At 37.1% G+C, this 18,271-nt stretch overlaps 1 pseudogene across 1 annotated transcript in view; it reads right to left on the bottom strand.

Moving 5' to 3' along the window:
- Positions 1-6,254: 6,254 nt before the first annotated feature.
- The window catches only part of LOC308652718 (ubiquitin-conjugating enzyme E2 variant 1-like), an 83,211-nt pseudogene continuing 71,194 nt past the window's right edge, over positions 6,255-18,271 (bottom strand). The window contains exon 2 of the transcript in view: positions 6,255-6,610. The product of the transcript in view is annotated as a ubiquitin-conjugating enzyme E2 variant 1-like (transcript). The remainder of the gene's footprint in view (positions 6,611-18,271) is intronic.

Raw genomic sequence — 18,271 nt, 5'->3', positions numbered from 1 at the left:
AAACACCCTTAATGTGACTGTTTGCTCACTTAATGGTGTCTCATAAATCTTGAAATCTCTCTTCATTTTTAAAAATTTTGTTAAATTTCTTTTTAACATTCTGACTTTTTTTTTTAAAGACCCGCCTTCAAGTTCAGAGAGGTGAATGGGGTTAGAGCTCAGTGGTATAGAATTTGCCTAGCATGTTCAAGTCCCTAGTTTCAATTCTCAAAAATGAAAAAAAAATAAAGAAAAAGGAAAAAAAGAAATTCTTCTACTTGGTCAATTCTTCTCTTGAGGGCATCAGCATTTTTTTATATTTTATTCATTAAATTCTTTGGCTCCAAGATTTCTGACTGGATCTATTTTATTATCTCTGTATTCTCTTTCTTCCTAATTTCATTGAATTCCTTTATTCTCTTGCATCTCCTTAAATTTGCTTAAATAATTCTTTTGAATTCTTTGTTAGGCAATTGCCAATTTTCTTTTCACTGGGGTCTGTTGGTAGAGAGTTTTTGTGTTCCTTTGGAGGCTTCATGTTTCATTGTCTTTTGTTTGGGGGGGTATATTTTTGTTTGTTTATTTGCTTGTTTAATTTAATAGTTTTTTAGTCAGTTTTTTTTCTTTTGTTGCTATATTAATATTTTTTTCATTAGGTGGGTTGATTTCTACTATCAATTTTATAAAGTGAGGCTTTATACTGGTGATATGTCCTAGGGTGTTGTTTGGATATGCAATGCTGGCTTTGGATTCAGGTGAGTGCTTTAGGATAATAATCATGTAGCTTCTTTAGATGTAATACTCTTAAGCAATGTTTGTAATGCCTTAGTGGCCTAAGCTATAGAGTTATCAGATTGCATGATAAACTCAAATGTAGCTCTCTCTCTTTTAGACAGTGAGGTCATTTGTATCTTATATATGATGTGCTTCCCGTTTGTGGGCTTCCATCAGTTTCTGTGAATCGTGAGGATGGAGCCACTCTGATAAGCCCAGGTGGGTGCAGTACATCATGTCCAATAGTGGAGTAGGGTTTGTCAGTTTGTGGTGGCTGCTTGGGTGCTTGGTTACACCAGTGAACCCAAGTGAGGCATATGTCAGTTTCCAAGCCCTGGATAGTAGACTCTATTGGGCCTCTGGGTTCTGACCTGCTCAGGGAAGACTGCTCAGCTGCTTTTCAGTTGACTATCTATCAGATTCTTAGTACCTCAGTGTATCAAGCTCTTAAGAATGTGTTGCTCAATTGTTTGTTGGTGCCAGAGAAAGATTAGCAGGGCCACCTGGTTGCTTCCTGGGGGCATTTCAGGGCTGAGACTTAAGAAGAGCTTCTCAAGCTGCTTCCTAATATTTAGGTAGAGGGCAGGGCTATTTGGCTATTTACTGAACTTCTGTGGGCAGAGATGCTTAGGGCATCCCAGCTGTGTTTTATGGTTGAAGGTGGGTGGGTAAGCTGCCTGGCTACTTCCTGGGAATCTCATCAGGCCAGGCCACTAAGGGCTCTTTCCTTGGCTGCTTCCCAGGCTAAGGGTATATGAGCAGGGCTGATTGTCTGCTTCTGGGGAAGCATGAGCATGGGCAGGGTGACCTGGCTATTTCCTGTGGGCTTATACAGGCTGACCCTCTAATTGTAGGATGCCCAGATGATTCCAAGGTTGAGGGATGGTGGGCAGGGCTTCCTGGGTGGTTCATAGTGTTGGGACTAGAGACAGTTACTCGGCTGCTTCACTCTCCAGATGCATTATAGCAAAAGCCCTTTCCATACTGAAGGAAGTCCCTCTTGGGTTGGGATTAATCAAAGATACGTGATGTTACATGCCATATACTTGGTTGCTTTCATTATAAGGCCACTGGGTAACTTAAAGCTCTGCTGTGTCCCTGTCACATCCTCACTGTACTCCTGAGGCTCTGCTTCAAACACTCCAGTGAAATAACTATTGCATTTACCTTGTTTGTTTTCCCTCTTTTATTGTGGAGAAAAACATTCCAGGCACTTTTAGTCAACCATGTTTTTCCACCCTCAATGTCTATCTTATTCAAGTGTTCTTTCCCTAACTCATCAACTTGCAAAGAAAAATTTTGTAATTGATGTTCCTCTTGGTAATTATTAAAAATACTGACTCAATGCAACCATTTATAATAAAAAATTTCTGAGTTATAAAAAGAAAGACATACGGAACTGTATCAAAATTCAAACAATTATCACAAAAATACAATAGTCCAATGATATATTTGGTAAATTAAATTAATAATAAAGAGAGATGAGAATATTAAGATGCAAAATGTGCAAAGAATAATTACAAATTGAAAAGAAAAAGTAAATGGTCCCATAGGGGAAAAAAAGGACAAAATAAACAACTTAGATAAGAGCCAAGCCAATTGACTGATCAACATTTGAAAATATTCTCAAGTTTTTTAATAGGGAAATAAAATTAAAATAGCAGTGAGATATATTTTATACCCATTGGACTGTTAAAAATGAAAAGGAATGTGTATGTCTTTACTCTCAGTAATACTTGAAAATGAGTATTTTTGATACATGATAAGTGAAGTTGTTAATTGTTACTGCCTCTTTGGAAAGTTATCTGGCAGTATCTTCTATCATGTTAAATGTACATTTTCTCTGAGTTAACATTCCCACTCCTGGGACACTTTCCAAGCAGTAAATCATGAGTAATGACACATATGGAAGGTTGTTGATTGTAACATTTTTTATACTAACAACAAAACTCTGGAAAACTCAATAGCAGAAATACTGAATAAATTATGATACATATGGTATGATGCAGGATATCACACAGCCATTAAAATAATAAATTAGAGTTGTAGCAGTTAATTTGTCAGGTGATCAATGAGTTGTTTTTTAATCAGAAAAAAAGGAGCACATAGAGACTTATAAATAATTGATCCCATTTTGTTAAATAACCCACAACAATGTATAATGTGTTAGTGTATTTACCTGAGTATATAAGCATAGAGAAAAATATTAGAGAATATATTTTAAATTGTTAAACTAGATTATGTATGGGATACATACAAGCATGATGAATGATTATAAGCACAAGAGTAGAAGAATGCAAGACCTCATTTAGAATGTGGAAAAAGAACAAAGCCTTATAAAGTAAACCCATGTTTTAGAATATGTTTGACCTATGAATATATAAAATCTGTTATACATGTTATATGTATATGTATATTTATACATATATTATATATATGAATAGGTATCATTTTATAGAGATGTTTATCAAGACACATATATAATTCTGATCATAAATTATACCCAGAAATACTGACCAGCATCTTATTTTATTTTAAAATAGTACTTATTACAAAAATGTATATTAGAGAAAAAATAGAAAATATAGAAATGCAAAATAACTATTTAAAACATCCATAATCTGCCAGTGTGTATGCCTAGAATCACAGCAATTTAGGATGATAAAGCAGGAGGATTTCATTTAAGGCCAGTCTCAGCAATTTAGTGAGTTCCTATCTCAAAATAAAAAAATAAAATAAAATAAAGGGCTGGGGATCTAGCTCAGCGGTAAAGCACTACTACAGAATCAATCTCTACTACAGAAAAAAAAATCCATACTTTTATTACCCAGAGGTAGTAAAATTTGAGACTTTAATTAGTGCATATATTTCTTAAATATAGTATAGATACTGTTTTATAATTATCTCCTTCAAGTACCACGAACATCCTTAATAGTCAATTCTCCTCAGGAACAAAATCTTATAACAAATATGAAACTCTCTCTTCATAGCCACATGACAGGTCCTTTCACAATGCTCTCATCTTCAAACCATACCAATAAAATTGGGAACGGAAGAAGATGAGCAATTAGGATGTAAGAGAATTTGAAATTTCTACTTTTTCTTCTAAAATCTGTGCTAAATCTGTATATAAGGCATCCTTTTTTCTTACCTCTACTCACAAATATATGCTAATATCTGTGATATTAACATCGATATCCAGGTTAGGAATAGGAAAGAATAACTGTTGTTACAAATTATGTTTCAAGGCAACATGTAAATTCTTGGTTCTCAAATGATTTAGCACCATCTGTGTAGGCAATGTTGCCCAACCTTTCCTCTTTAGCAATTATTATAGTACAGTTTCAGATTTGACTTTGTTTTTCTGATAAAATACTCAATCAACAACATTTTGAGCCAGTAATTTCTTGTCTCTAACATACAAGAAATCTTAAAAGCTGGCTTCTATGTTGGAAATAGTTACTTTAATTTCATTCTCAAATCAATTACCTAGGTGATTTGATTATCTGAATAGAGCAATAGTTGACAGAATCTAGCTTTCACCTGATTTTCTTTTAAACACTATCTACTTAGTATTCAGGTCACTGTTTTATTCACCATTCTCTATTCCACCCAGGGAAGAAGTAACCCTGCTTCACATTCCTATGGTTGTAATGATGTCACAGACCAATTTGAATTTCCAACTGCTGTACCTATGTACTCTGTAGATTCGTTCAGCTACTAAATATTACTTAAGCCATATCAGCATCACCTCCCTGTTCCTGACCATTTCTGGATTTATTTATTTACTCATTTACTTACTTAATTTTTGGCATATAGAATTACACCATCTTTCCACCACTACCACCATCACTACATTTATACACCTCCTGTTGTTGCCCACCACTTGCCCCCACAGCCTTCTGGTGCATGTTTCTACTCCTGAGTACTCAGAAGTGGAAATAGGCTTTTAATAGCTGCCTCTCATTTCTTGTGAATTAAACCCTCTCAAGACCAGTCTGTTTAATCCTTTGCATTTGAACATTTTGAACTGCCAGAGCGCATTACAATTCAATTTAACTGGTTCTGTCATATTCAGATTTTCTCTTTGTAAAAGACCCAACCATACATCACACCCTATTTCTCATGCCTTAAGCACACAAGAAAATGGCTTGAAGTAACCCAAAAGCCTGGTGGAGAGATTTAATGTCCATCTCATACAAACTAAATGCCAGTCAGGATAATGTTCTCTGGCTTTCTCTGGCTTCATATTCATATTGCCTGGAATTCCTGTGAGATTACTGCTGTCAATTTACCCACTGTAATTAAATAATATTCCTGTAAGAAGCCACAAAGATCATCTCAACTAGACTATCATATTGGATCATTTTTGTATAACCAATTAGTTATAGTTATGCAATACTGCTTTAGTATTTACTGTTAGTCAATTTTTGATCTTCATACTACACTGCTTCAGTGTAGGTGTCTATCTACTATTTCCCTTTTCCCCAATGAGAAATCATGAATTAACTGATTTTGTGAGGTTGTTATACAGAACTAGCCATTGGTAGGGAGAACTGACTCCATGAGCTATTACCTATAACTCAAAGATTCCTTTTTTTCAACACTTCCCAAAATTTATTTTAAATATAGTTTAGAAAATCCTTTACCCCAGAGAAACATTTTCATATTTTGTAAGAGGTTGTCAAGTCTGGGAAAATGATTCAAGGTCATGGACCTTGACTGGCTAGTCTCTCATTTCATAACAAATTTTTAGTTGTTTGCCTCACATAGAAAAGCACATTTCATGGATGTTGGGGGAGACAAATTGACATGCATTTCCTTGGATAAACAGGATGCTTTTAAAAATTACACCTTTGGGCTGCAGAAATTAAATAGTGTTCTAATACTTATAAATCATAATAGTTACAAGAATAGATTTTGAAGCCCAACAAGTCTATGCTTACATCTCATTTCCAAAACCCTACTAGCTCATTACATCTGTAAAATGAGGAAAACAAAACATAACTTATGGGGTTGCTATGAGATTTGAGTAAATTCACACATACAAATACCATGACAGTATCTATTCTAGCTAATATTTACTCTCTTACTGTGGGGTTAAGTGATATTTTGCTGAAGAGCATATTTTACTTCAATACTAAACCAGAAAAATACTGCCCTCAATCTTTGTTAAATGCAGCTTCTTTGCAAAGAGCATGAAAAAAATAAGTTTTTTTTTCTAGACACTACTCAATACTGTCCATACTTCGATTGTGGCTCCATTGTCAATGGCTGGCAAACTTGGGACATGCATTTATTTATTTATTTATTTATTTATTATAGTACACCTTATATATTTCAAATGTACACAAAATTAATATCATTAACAGTGTCTTAAGCTTAATTGCCTTTGAATGGGAGCTTCCTTTCCTATACTTTGAGCTCTATAAGATGTATGTAGAAAATGAAGACTGTTTAAATTATATGAGGAGGGGAAGGTCTGTGGTCTTTCTTTTCAATTAATTTCTGTAACACTGTCCTTCTGGTGGCTGAGGGAGTTTTATATTTTCTTTAGACATCATTAAGTGCCCCAGTTCTTGCAGAACAACTTTGATGCTATATGAATTCTGCCATTTTGTTTGCACTGATATGGCTCTTGGGTCCACAACTCCACTAGAACTATTAACTCCATATTAATTTTTGTTACAGATCTTACAAAGGGCTGTGCTTCTGAGTATTTAGGTTCACATTCTGTTTTAAGCCTGTATAGTTAGTTTTCATAAATTGTCTGAGCCCATGGTGGCTGCCATCTTGCATCACTGTTGCTCAAAGGCTGGTCCCATTCATTTATTTTGCTGGTCCATGTTATAACCTCCTGTAAATTATGGAGTGCTGAGCTAGCTGAAGTTAAAGAACTTTTAGTTCTATTTCCATGGATTCAAAAATCTTGGGATAATACAATTTGGGTTTCATGACTTAAATATTTATTTATATTTTCCCTGATGATTCCGTTTTCTTGGTAGAGTTAAGCAGTTGATTTTCATCCTCATCATACTTCTTTTGATCCATGAATCTGGATTTTCTTTTTTCATCCAACTGAGAGAATAGGTAGTGATGCTTTTTTAACTACAGACATGTTGCCTGTTAGGACAACATGGAGTGGAACTGAAGAGAAATGTTAATGATATTCACTAATTAAAATGTGGGCTTTTAATTAATAATTGAACCACATGAGAAAAGAACAAAAAGATGAAGAGATCTCAGAAAACCAGGGAGGGCTGAAAACCTGCAGAAAAAGAGTAGAAATAAAGTTTGGGAAGTTCCTGATTACCATTTGTCTTTAAGAGACCATTAGAAATTAGAGTTTCTGTAGAGTTATGAGGGGTAAAGTCAAATAACAGTTTGATGGGGGATAATTAGGGTTAGGAGGGGAAACAGAATTGTGGAGTGTGAACATTTCCAGATGTCCCTCTTGACTTACTTCTGGAGACCTGGCACCCTCATACTAATCACTCTCTGAAGAGAAGACTTTAAATAATCAATAATTGGTACAACACTCTTGATTTGTAATTCAATTCATCGTTTTAACATTCTTCTTTAAGGAGATAAGCCTGCCTTAGCCCCAGGCTTTTATGGAGATCCAAGCTGTACATAAATAAATAAGACACAGGCATTGTAGTTGTTAGAGGGTGGAGATTAGTGCATAAAGATTAAGTGCTTAGGAATTTTCTATTGAGTAAAGCCTTTTGAGTGAAGGCACAAAACAGGATTATCCCAGCAGCATGAATATTAGGAGACATCAGCATCATTTTTCTCCTCAGCAGTGCCCCTAATTCTGAGCATTTGCAACATTTTCCCAGGCTTGTGGCATTCACTGGTCCTTGTAACTCAAATGCATTTCATTTACTGCCTTAAGCCATGTGTTCCAGCTTGTTTGGAATCATTTAAGTGCATGGTTATTCTCCCTTTTCTCTGTTGACATCTGGACAAATCCATTCTCATTTTCCACCACTATGTCTCCAATTATACTAATAAATAAGCTTTGTCAAGTGATGCTTAGTATTTGTTTACTCAGAGGAATATTAATATTTTTCTTATTACTTGCATCATGGTTTCCTAGCAGGGGAAATCTTTGAAAGCACAAAATAGCCTACCTAGAGGACTCAAGGGAACCTAATCAATTGTAATGGGATCAACAGGAAAAAAAATGTTGGTGTTGCTAACATGAAAATAATTTAACTCTTCATAATTTACTTAATAGGCATCTACTGAATTTCTGCTTATAATTAAGGCACTAGAATGCCAAGGCAGTATAAAGCCCTGTATCTCTTTTCCCAGAAACTGACTCTCATAGAAAAACATAGGATCGCTGAAGTGCTAGGTTTATTGTGGCTAGCAGTGAGAGGAATAGAGAAGAGTGACCTCCCAAGAGAGATTTGGCTACCATTTCCAGATGTCCCTCTTGACTTACTTCTGTGGTTTGAAGTGTCCCCCAAAGCTCATATATTTGAAACAATTTCCAAACTCATATATTAATGATATTTGGAGGTGGGATTTGGGTGAGGTAATTCCTTCATGAATGGACTAATGCATTCATGAATTCTTGGACTTACAAGGTATTGAGGGAGTGACTTTGTTAAAAAGCAGGCTCTCTCTGGGATGCTTTGTCTTGGGATCAGATGCCCTCTGATGTTTCAGGATCCATTGAGAAGGCCCTCACTAGATGCTAGCAGATGCTGGCTCCATGCTCTTGGCCTTCTTAGCCTCTAGGACCAGGAGATAATTAAACCTCTCTTCTTTATAAATTACCCAGGCTGTGGTTTTCAGCTGTAACAACATAAGAAAAACTAAGACAATTCCCTATGGTAATGTCCTTATTATGGTTTTGTACATCTTAGATTCACTAAGCAATTTGGAAAGTAAAGCTACCCTCCTACATATTTAGCACAGCAATCAAGGACTGCATAAATGTTTATTGAATACTATTAAGAGCAGTTAACATTGATTAAAATTTTACTATGTAACACACTATGTACTGACTTTTAAATATACTCTTCACATCACATTAGGAGACAAAACAAGGGCCTATATTAGAAGAACGACAAGGGATAATTCTCAATTAAGGATATTTTAAACAACAGAAATTCCTCCAACATTATTTAAAGTTGGGGGAAAATGGGAGTTGATTGGAAGATTACAGAAACGAAAGGTAGTGATTAAATTTGTTTCAAAAGGTACTATTACCAGGAAGTCTATTTGGGACATAAAGAGATTTTTTTCTTTTTCTCTCTTTCCTTGGTGTCTTATTATTGTTTGTCTTCTTTCTTGTGATTCCTGTCTGTTGATGCTTTTGCTGATTAACATGCAGGTGGTGCCATGTGATCATACCACAATGCTATACTCAACTCTCAAATTTGTATCACATCATTCACAAAGAGCCAAACTAGACTGGGAGTGATATATGGACCTCAAATCCATATCCTAAGAGACACTCTGATTATCCCTGTTTTGATCAGACCCTCAAGCCTGTCTGGTCAGGTGGGCCAGGACACTGGTGCCACATTGCAAACATGACTACTTGTGGCTTGTGCCAAGGGGTGGAGATTTCTTTCTACACATTTATATAGAGCATAACCATAGTTCCAAATGAAGGAATGCCTACTTTAAATCCATTTATCTAAAAAGGCAATGAGTATTTGTGCTGACCATTATTGTACCTAGCATGGACAATTATAAATGGGCAATAAATATATGTTGAATGAAATAATAAATGGATATTTTTCTAAAAGGACATATACAAAATACCTGGGGAGAGAGGAGAAGATAACCACACAAAAATACAATTATCATAAAAATTGCTAGCTTCCAAAATAAAGATTGATAAATAACTTCAAGGACTATACCTGAAAATAAGGCAAGCAACTTGTCCCAGATTGCCCAGAACTTTCCTGGGTTTTTCACTAAAAAATTACAAGTTATTGGAAATAACTCAGTCCCTTGAAAATAGATGGTTAGTCACGCAATCTGATATCATATCTCAGCTAAAAGGCACTAACTTAGTTCTATCAAGAGCTGCTATGTTTTGACCAATATGATCTTTTCAGTCCATGGTAAAAAGCTTACAAGTCAACTATCCCTTCCCTGTGAGGACTTTCTATTACTCATCTTTTACTTTGTTAACTAGGTACCTGAACTATATCTGGAAGTTGGATTATGTCAATACAAACCAAAGGGTATTGTCTTGTATGGTGCTCAGTCCCTGAAATGGTGTACTCTAGAGCAGAGCAGGATTAGCTCTTCGGCTATGCCACAAATGGAATGATATAGTATAGATGATTATATAATGCTTCTCTTAGAGTCCAACTTTTTAATACTAATGGTGTTGCCTAAGTGCCCTGTGAATCATAGAGATATAGAATTGTCTGGGTTTTATAATTATGGAAAAGTAGTAACCCTTCGGGGGATTTTTAAATGGTCATTCCTTGACACCAATTCTCTTACAAGTGGGGTATCCATATTTTCCTACTTACTTTGAACAGTCTCAGATTATGTCTATAAGCCTGGTTTAATTATTAGTAGCACCTTCTTTCACCCACAAAAGTGTCCCAGTGTGGAAAAAATGTACCTAGGTTCAGGGGGAAAATTATATGGCTATTTAACTTATAAGTACAATCATGTAATTCCCAGAACCTAATAATTCCTAATGCATTTGAAAAGCAAACTCCTGAAAGTTCAAAGGGATCACTAGGCTCTAGAAGTGAGGTACTCAGAACAATAAGCAGACAGTTCTAGTGCCTCTTATGTCTCTTAAATATTTGCAGTAGCAGATAAAATTCATGATCACCAAATACACTAAAACACCAGCCTCAAATATAATTTCCCTTCAATATATAGATTAACATTCCTCCTAAAAAGAAATAAGTTTAGTTCTGTATTCACCTGTGATTCTCTATATTGAGTACAATATACCTTTCTGGTAATTTAACTTGCAAAGTTAAATTGCTTATTCTTTGGGGGCATTTGGGCTCTTTTTCCCCATCTAAAGTATTGATTTGACTGGGCTGTGATAAAGGTGCTACTCTATAAAGTTCTAAAGCCTTGCATGCTAGTTCAACCTAAAGGAATCTAGAGATCAGAAGGACATTAAAGGGTTAATAGATACTGGAGGAGGCCAAGGAGGAAGGAGGATTCTGATCCTTCCTTGCTCAGGAGGGTCATTTTCTTGGCCTCAGTTACCTCCCTCCAAATGGTTGCCAGGTCCTCCCTGCTCCTGACAACTGCCATTTCCTACTACCTAGTGCCTGCTCCTACACATTCTGTTCCTTGTATGCATTGAAAATGTATGATGGGCTTCAAACTTGAAAGATGATTTACATAGGTTAAAGTACTTTATGTATTGATATAATCTTTTTATCTCTTTTTATCCCTCATTAGAATAAGTTCTGGGGCTGGGGTGGTAGCTCAGTGGTAGAGTGCTCGCCTAGCATGCATGAGGCACTGGGTTCGATCCTCGGCACCACATAAAAACAAACTAATGTATCCACCTAAAACGAAAGATAAATAAATAAATATTTTTTAAAAAATAGAATAAGTTCTAATTTTTAAAAATTGCTAAGTTTGAAAGTATAAACACCTGGCACACATAGAAACAGACTAAACTGGAACTGAATGAAAGGCAGTTTCTTCCATCTCACCCATCTCCTGTTCCCATGTCCCAGAAAGATAACCATTTCTTGAGTATCTTCCCAGGAAATTTGTACACATACCCTACAAATATAAATCATGAGCTCTACTGTCTACTGATTGCAAGTCATCAGAAATTACCCATAGAGAGCAGAGTCAGATACTGTACAATTCTGTCATATATGCAAACTCACAACTTATCTTTCCAATTATGGCTTCTTTCTGTCCGAATTCATCCAGATTCATTGCCAGAGCCATATTCCTAAAATACCGCTTTCCATATGTCCTACTCAAAGAGTCTCTGCTGCTTCCTGTCACCTTTTTCTAAAGCTGACTTTCAGTTTTCTTTTTTTTTTTTTAAAGAGAGAGTGAGAGAGGAGAGAGAGAGAGAGAGAGAGAGAGAGAGAGAGAGAGAGAGAGAGAGAGAGAGTTTTTTTAATATTTATTTTTTAGTTCTCGGCGGACACAACATCTTTGTTTGTATGTGGTGCTGAGGATCGAACCCGGGCCGCACGCATGCCAGGCGAGCGCGCTACCGCTTGAGCCACATCCCCAGCCCTCAGAGTTTTCTTTTACCATGCTCCATTCTATCTATTCTAATGTCAAGTAATGTTACTAATGTGAATATTATAATTATTACAAATCCTGTATCTGAACGTTCACCTCCAGGAACTTCAATTTCACTTTGTCCTCTGACAAATATCCTCAGTCTCATCTCCTGGACCCTCATTAATTTTGTTTCTCTGGAGGATCTTTTCTCCCCTCCAGCTCAGGGAATGTTCCTATACATTATGTCTAAACCTTGCATTGCATGGGTGAGAAAACGTTCCTACCAGGATTAAGTGATATCCTACGAGGCTCATGCCTGCTTTCTGGAAGAAATAGAACTAATGTTTATCCTGAATTATTAGTTTTTGCTTTAAACTACATTCCTTTAAACTAAATTCCATAAATGGTACAAGTAGCCATGAAGAGATAAGTATGGTAAAATGCATTAGTTTATTGGGTTTCTTCATTGTTACATGTGCATAAGGTAGAAAGTAATCACAGTCCATTCTGGAGTGAGTAGACCATATTGCTGAGGAGTCCTGGAGTACAGCAGCTGAGCTAAGGAAACTTGGTGAGTGCCTCCCCACTTTCTCCTTTGTAAATGGGGCCAGTGACACTTACCTTGCATGCTTCAATAGAGAGGAAGATTTTTCTGCACAGAGAAAAAGAGCTTTCATTTAGGATCACAATTTCCATTTCTTTTCCTCCCTGCTATCAAATGTAACATATGAAAATGAAAGATAATAATGTAAAGTGCATGTTAAAGGGAGAATGTCCAATGAATTTAGCCTTACTTATTTACCCAGCAGCTTGATCCCTCTGATACTGGCTTAAGCCAATGAACTCCTTCACTCAAACTTGCTCCACATCCTTCTCCCCACAATATGCTCCCACTTTCCACTTCCTCACCCCTACACTCAACCAGTCTTCCTAGATTTTTGTAAGCCATTTGCTGCAGACACTCCTCTCTATCAGGATACTCTTTTTTTTTCATTCCTTTAGTTTATAAAGCTGAGCATGTGTCTCAACAACTTCCTCCCTTATCATCATATTCTGGCTATGATGCTCTATGTACTTGTCTACAGGTACATTCTCAAAGCCCTTCCTCTACTCCTGCCAAGGCCCCTACTCTCCACAGCTAGATGTTGGTTGGTCTAGCCCATTGTAGCATCTGCCAAGGTTCAAACTCTGTGGCTAAAAGTTGCCTTGTGACTTTTACTGGTCCTAGGCAGGTACTTTTGGGGATATTTTCTGCACAAAGAAATATTAAGATAGACTTACAGTTGTGTTGCTATAAATGCAAATATAATCTGGCCTGTGGTTCTGTTTATCTGTCATTAATAGTACACTCATATTTTTCTTCTGATCTGTCTTAAGACAAAATGTTTTCATGGGTCCCTGAAAATACTGTGGGTCCTCCTATTGTGCCTTCTATGCTGTTAGGTTACTCAGCTTTTTGAGAGACAGGTGTTCTTGAAGTTCAGTTTTGTCATAAACTTGAGACACACCAAGAGAAAGAATGGGCACAGGTGGATATAAGAAAAGTAACCATTTTTGTGTGTCTGCAGTAACTGTTTCTCACTTTAGAGCTTGATGCATCCTTTCTAATTTTTTCTCCCCCTCACCTAACTTCTGCAGAGTGAATGCTTTCAGCTCACTCTTAGGCCTACCCTTTTTCAGAGGATTTCCTTAGAAGCATGGATCTGTCAGAGCTTGGGGAAGCTGCAACCTTCCTCAGAAGAAGGGAAGCTGACCTGCTTTTGCCGGAGACTATGACCTTTGATAGTAAGACCTGTGGTGGCTGCTGGTTTTTCTCATGTTATTACTTCAAGGTAGCAACTAAGATATTTGATTGAGAGGTGCCATCAATTCTGAATCCAAATTTATTCAATTAGCCTCTATGTATCTTTGACGAACAATGGAGGAGCTCATAACGTCCACACCAGGAATGGAGGAAGATGTCTGGGAGATGGCCCAGGCCCAGGCCCTACTCAGTTGGTCCTCAGACAGTTGTTTTTCTCAGAAGCCACTGTTACAACATTTATGTCCCAGGAGTGGACCACTGAAAAAGACATTTTTAGAAGCCTTAGTAGTAGGTGAATAAATGCCTTAAGGGAGAGAGACTAGACAGTGACTTAAGCAGAGGTGGAGATTGTACACTGTGAGGAAAAAGAAAAGAAAAGACTCTGGCAAAGCTGGAGAATTGGAATTTGCCTCTGACCCTCTTTGGAATTTCTTAATGTTGTAACTCGGCCCTCTGGGGGTCTCCTAGGTCAGCAGAGTCTCTGGGCCAACACTAAAGAAAAGGTAATTAGGAGTCTTGCTCATAATTTCTTGATCCTTTTAGGCAAGGAAAAAAGCTAATGAGAAGTTAGCCTCTAGACAAAGGCCAAGTTCTACACAAAATTCTCTCAATGTAGGTTACCTTTTATCCTCTTCTTCCTTTACATGTCTGGGCTACATAGCCATTCTCTGTATTTTAGCCAATTGAAGATTAGAAATCATATTCCCAGTGTGATCTAGAATCAGGTCACTGATGTTCCTTAATTCCAAAATTATTCATCAGTTCACCATAAAAACTGAATGTTGTTCTAGTACACAGATTTAGTCAGCATTACACTTAATATGATCAATTATAATACAAGTCATTTATGTAGGACATTATACTTCCATCAAAAACCAAGCAGTCCTGGATTAGTTTCCAGTTTCTAGTCATAGGATTTCATTACTATGATTAGATTTCCAAGGACCTAATTATAATCTATCAAATCAAATACAATAACAGAACCATCCCTGAGGTCAGATGTGGTCATGCACAGTCTTAGCACAGGTGGTTAGACCACTAAGGACAAGACAATGGTGCTGCCAGGGAGAAAATCAAAATTGGACCAAATCATTAGAGATATATGCATGATTCATTTTGAGAATCAGCATAGTAATCAATTACTTAAAATATAGCAATCCACATAATCTTTAATTAATTTGTTTTTTAGCCAAACAATCCTTCCTCATAGAAATGCACTAGCAACAAAGAGATGAAAGTTATAAAAAGTTTTCATTTCCTCAGGTTAGTAGACAATGGAGCTTTCTGTTTTGAACTCAGGTAAAATGGAAATAGTATGTTAATAAGTATTTGCTCAGTAGTCTTGGATTCACTCTCACTATTATTGATCCCATCTGGGCATACAATTAGAACAAACTACTTCACTATACTAGGACTCGGTTTTCTGACCTGTCAAATGGGGATAATAATACTTGGCATGTCCACCAATCTCCACTGATTTGAGGAATATGAGGATTATGATGATAAACATGAAAAAAAGAAAAAACACGATGCATTACAGGGAAATAAAACTGCAGGGTGTTATAGAGGAAGCCTGAGTGGTTTTAGAGATTCAAAGCAAAACACCATTCCAAACCAAATGTAAATGATGTTTATATTAGAAGAAAAAAGCTATCTATTTAAAATAACTCCAAAATTGAATACAGTATTTTATTAATCACTTTTTTTCACTTTAACAAAATATCTCTGATGACAAACCTAAGTAGAACAAGGGTTTATGTTGGTTCACGGTTTCAGCCCATGGTTACTAGGCCCTATTTGGGCCTGTTGTGATGGTCCAGTAGGTTGTAGTGAGAGCACATGGCAGAGAAGGCAGAGGAAGCCTGTTCACCTCATTGTTGGTACAGGCACCAAATGGCTAGAATTAGGCTCCCTCCCAAATCTTCCAGCTATGTGATGGTTTTAGTGTGTAGCCAGGGCTGGGAGTTGGCTACCTCATGGTTAATCAAGGCCAGAGACACTCTGATTCAGCATATGTACTCAAGGTCATAAACATTAACTTGTAAGCATGCACCCCCTTATGTAACCTGTTGGCAGTGTGCCTTCTTTGTTTGGACTGAATATAAAAAATGGCTACGGAAAAGACTCAAGGACTAAAAGGGGCAAAATGAAGACTAAAATGGAACTGGCTGGAGTCTGAAGCTAAATCTGAAGGCTGGAGGCCATTACCACCTCTGAATAAAGCTTGCCTACTATCTTAAATGCATCTTTCATCTTCTTCCACCTGCCAGGACCTCAAGTCTGTTTCCTGGACCTGAGCCCCTGCAGGAGGCTCATGGTGGTGGGGAAAAACAAAGAGAGAGAGGAAGGCAATCGGCCTTTAAAACATGAGCCTTTGGGGATACTCTAGATCCAAACCAGAGAAATGTAACCCCAATTTTGATTTCTACTACAAGAGTTCACAAGAAATGCTTCATATAGATAGTAGTAGTTATAATCACACTGACTATAGATGATTGACAATTTTTTCTCTACTTTGAGTTTTCTCCAATACCTATTATCTGCATATTGGAAAATATATTAAATATATCAATATATTAGTATGCTTAATATATTAATATATTTAATTATCTAAAAATAAGTATAGTCGAAAATCTCCTCATTATACAGGTGAAAAAACTCAAGACCAAAATAATGAGGCAATTGCTTTATATCTCATTACTAACAAAGCTGGTACTAGAACCCAGATTGCCTGATACAAAGAAATTGCTATCAGTGTTTCCAGCTATGCACAATTCAAGAACACAAGGAACTAAAATTTGATGGAGTTCATTTACCTCATCTTTTAAAACATCTCTTTCAGACCCTCTTCCTCAGAGAGGGAAGGGTTTCCAAGATTTTTGTGGCGGGGAGGGTGGGGTGGGAAGGGGGGCGTTGGCGGTAAAGAAACAACGATCATCACTGGGGCAGGTGGTGAACCTGCTTCTTGAGAGAAAAACTGGAGGAAGAAATTCGAAGCACATGTTAGAAGAAGCATGCTACAAAGGAGACAATACTTAGTTAGGAGGTGACTAATCTAATTTCTATAGAGTCATTTTTCTAACTGCCACTAATGAGTTATGTGATTGTGGTGTGACTAGGGCCAACTCTCTTTACCTCTCCTCCAAGGATCTTAAAAGAGAAAGAGTGAAAAGACTGTCAGGTGATCTTCAATTTTCTTTTGAGCAGTAACATTTGGTTTAAAATGCAGAGCATTAACCTTAAACACACACATGAAATTACACTTTCAAAAACAAGCACATTTTCATAGACATATCACAAAGAAATTTCACTTTTTGCTAAGAGACAAAAATAACGCATACAGTGACAAACCAGTATTTAAAAACACAGATGCCAAGCAGAAAGCAAATGCCTGGTGTGCTAGATGGGAGTATAAAATCCTCTCACCAAGCAGTTTGAGCAGTGGATTGTTTGTAATCATGAAAACAGAGAAGTCAGCAAATTGTAGATTGTGATAGCAAGTAAATAGCGAGTGAGCTGGAAGTGCAGCTCAGTGGCAGAATGCAGACTTAGTACGTGTGACACCTGGGTTCAATTGCCAGAACCAGGGGGAAAATAAAATATATGTAGTTAGCAAAAAAAATTCACTGCAGAGGCAAGCTTGTTGGAAGAAGGTGGTAAAATTTCCCAACTTCCCCAACTTCATGCATGCTCCTTTCCTTGTCTAGTAGGACACTCTGGGGAAAACATGTGGCCTCTAGCTGGGAGGGCTCTCTAGATTTTGTGACTTCTATATTAGAGGTGGTGGTGGTGACTGAGCTGGCATTACACATTAGTGCCACAGTGACAGTGGGGTTTTCACTGTGTCTTCCTTGGCCCCAGGCTAGGATTTCCCCCATTCCAGCCAATGTTCTCCCCTCAGCCTTCCTCCTATGTGTATGAGGAATTGTGATCTGAGAACTCCTGGGATCTTCTGCTAAAAGTCCTTTTCCTTTGAAAGTGAAATTCTTACTCGTCCTCACTGGCTACCGGCCTCAGGTGGAGAGAACTTGGGACGTATTGAAGTGAGCCTAGAGAATCTGCCTCAGGTGTTCACGAGAGTTCTGCCTCATTTCACCTAAAATCTTTTCTGGTTAGTCACTTTGTGAAGAGGTTTCTTTGTTTAAGGATGGAGCTTGAGGAGGCTGAAGAGAGAAAAATAACATATGGGAGAAAATATGAGTTAGTTTTACTGTATAACAGAAATAAACTGTATTCCCTCTCCTTAATCACCCCTGCAATTCTAGCACACCATTTTCTTTGCAGACTTTCATTCAAATATAAAAATTATCATCTAAAGAAATCCTGAAAAACAAGACCACTGACCTAAGTTTTTACTTAGTTCCAGATCTTTTTGAGTGAAGATTTTGGAAGGGATTTGGAAGAGAATATGAGAACCAAGGCAACAGCCAAGGACATGGGGTTATGAGTGGCGGTAATTGGTGGGATTGGGGTGGGTAAACTTTAAACAGGTGTTGATAG

Source organism: Spermophilus citellus, assembly GCF_964194105.1.
Source record: "Spermophilus citellus genome assembly, chromosome: 7".
NCBI lineage: Eukaryota > Metazoa > Chordata > Mammalia > Rodentia > Sciuridae > Spermophilus > Spermophilus citellus.
This window is presented reverse-complemented; position numbering and strand designations above follow the sequence as displayed.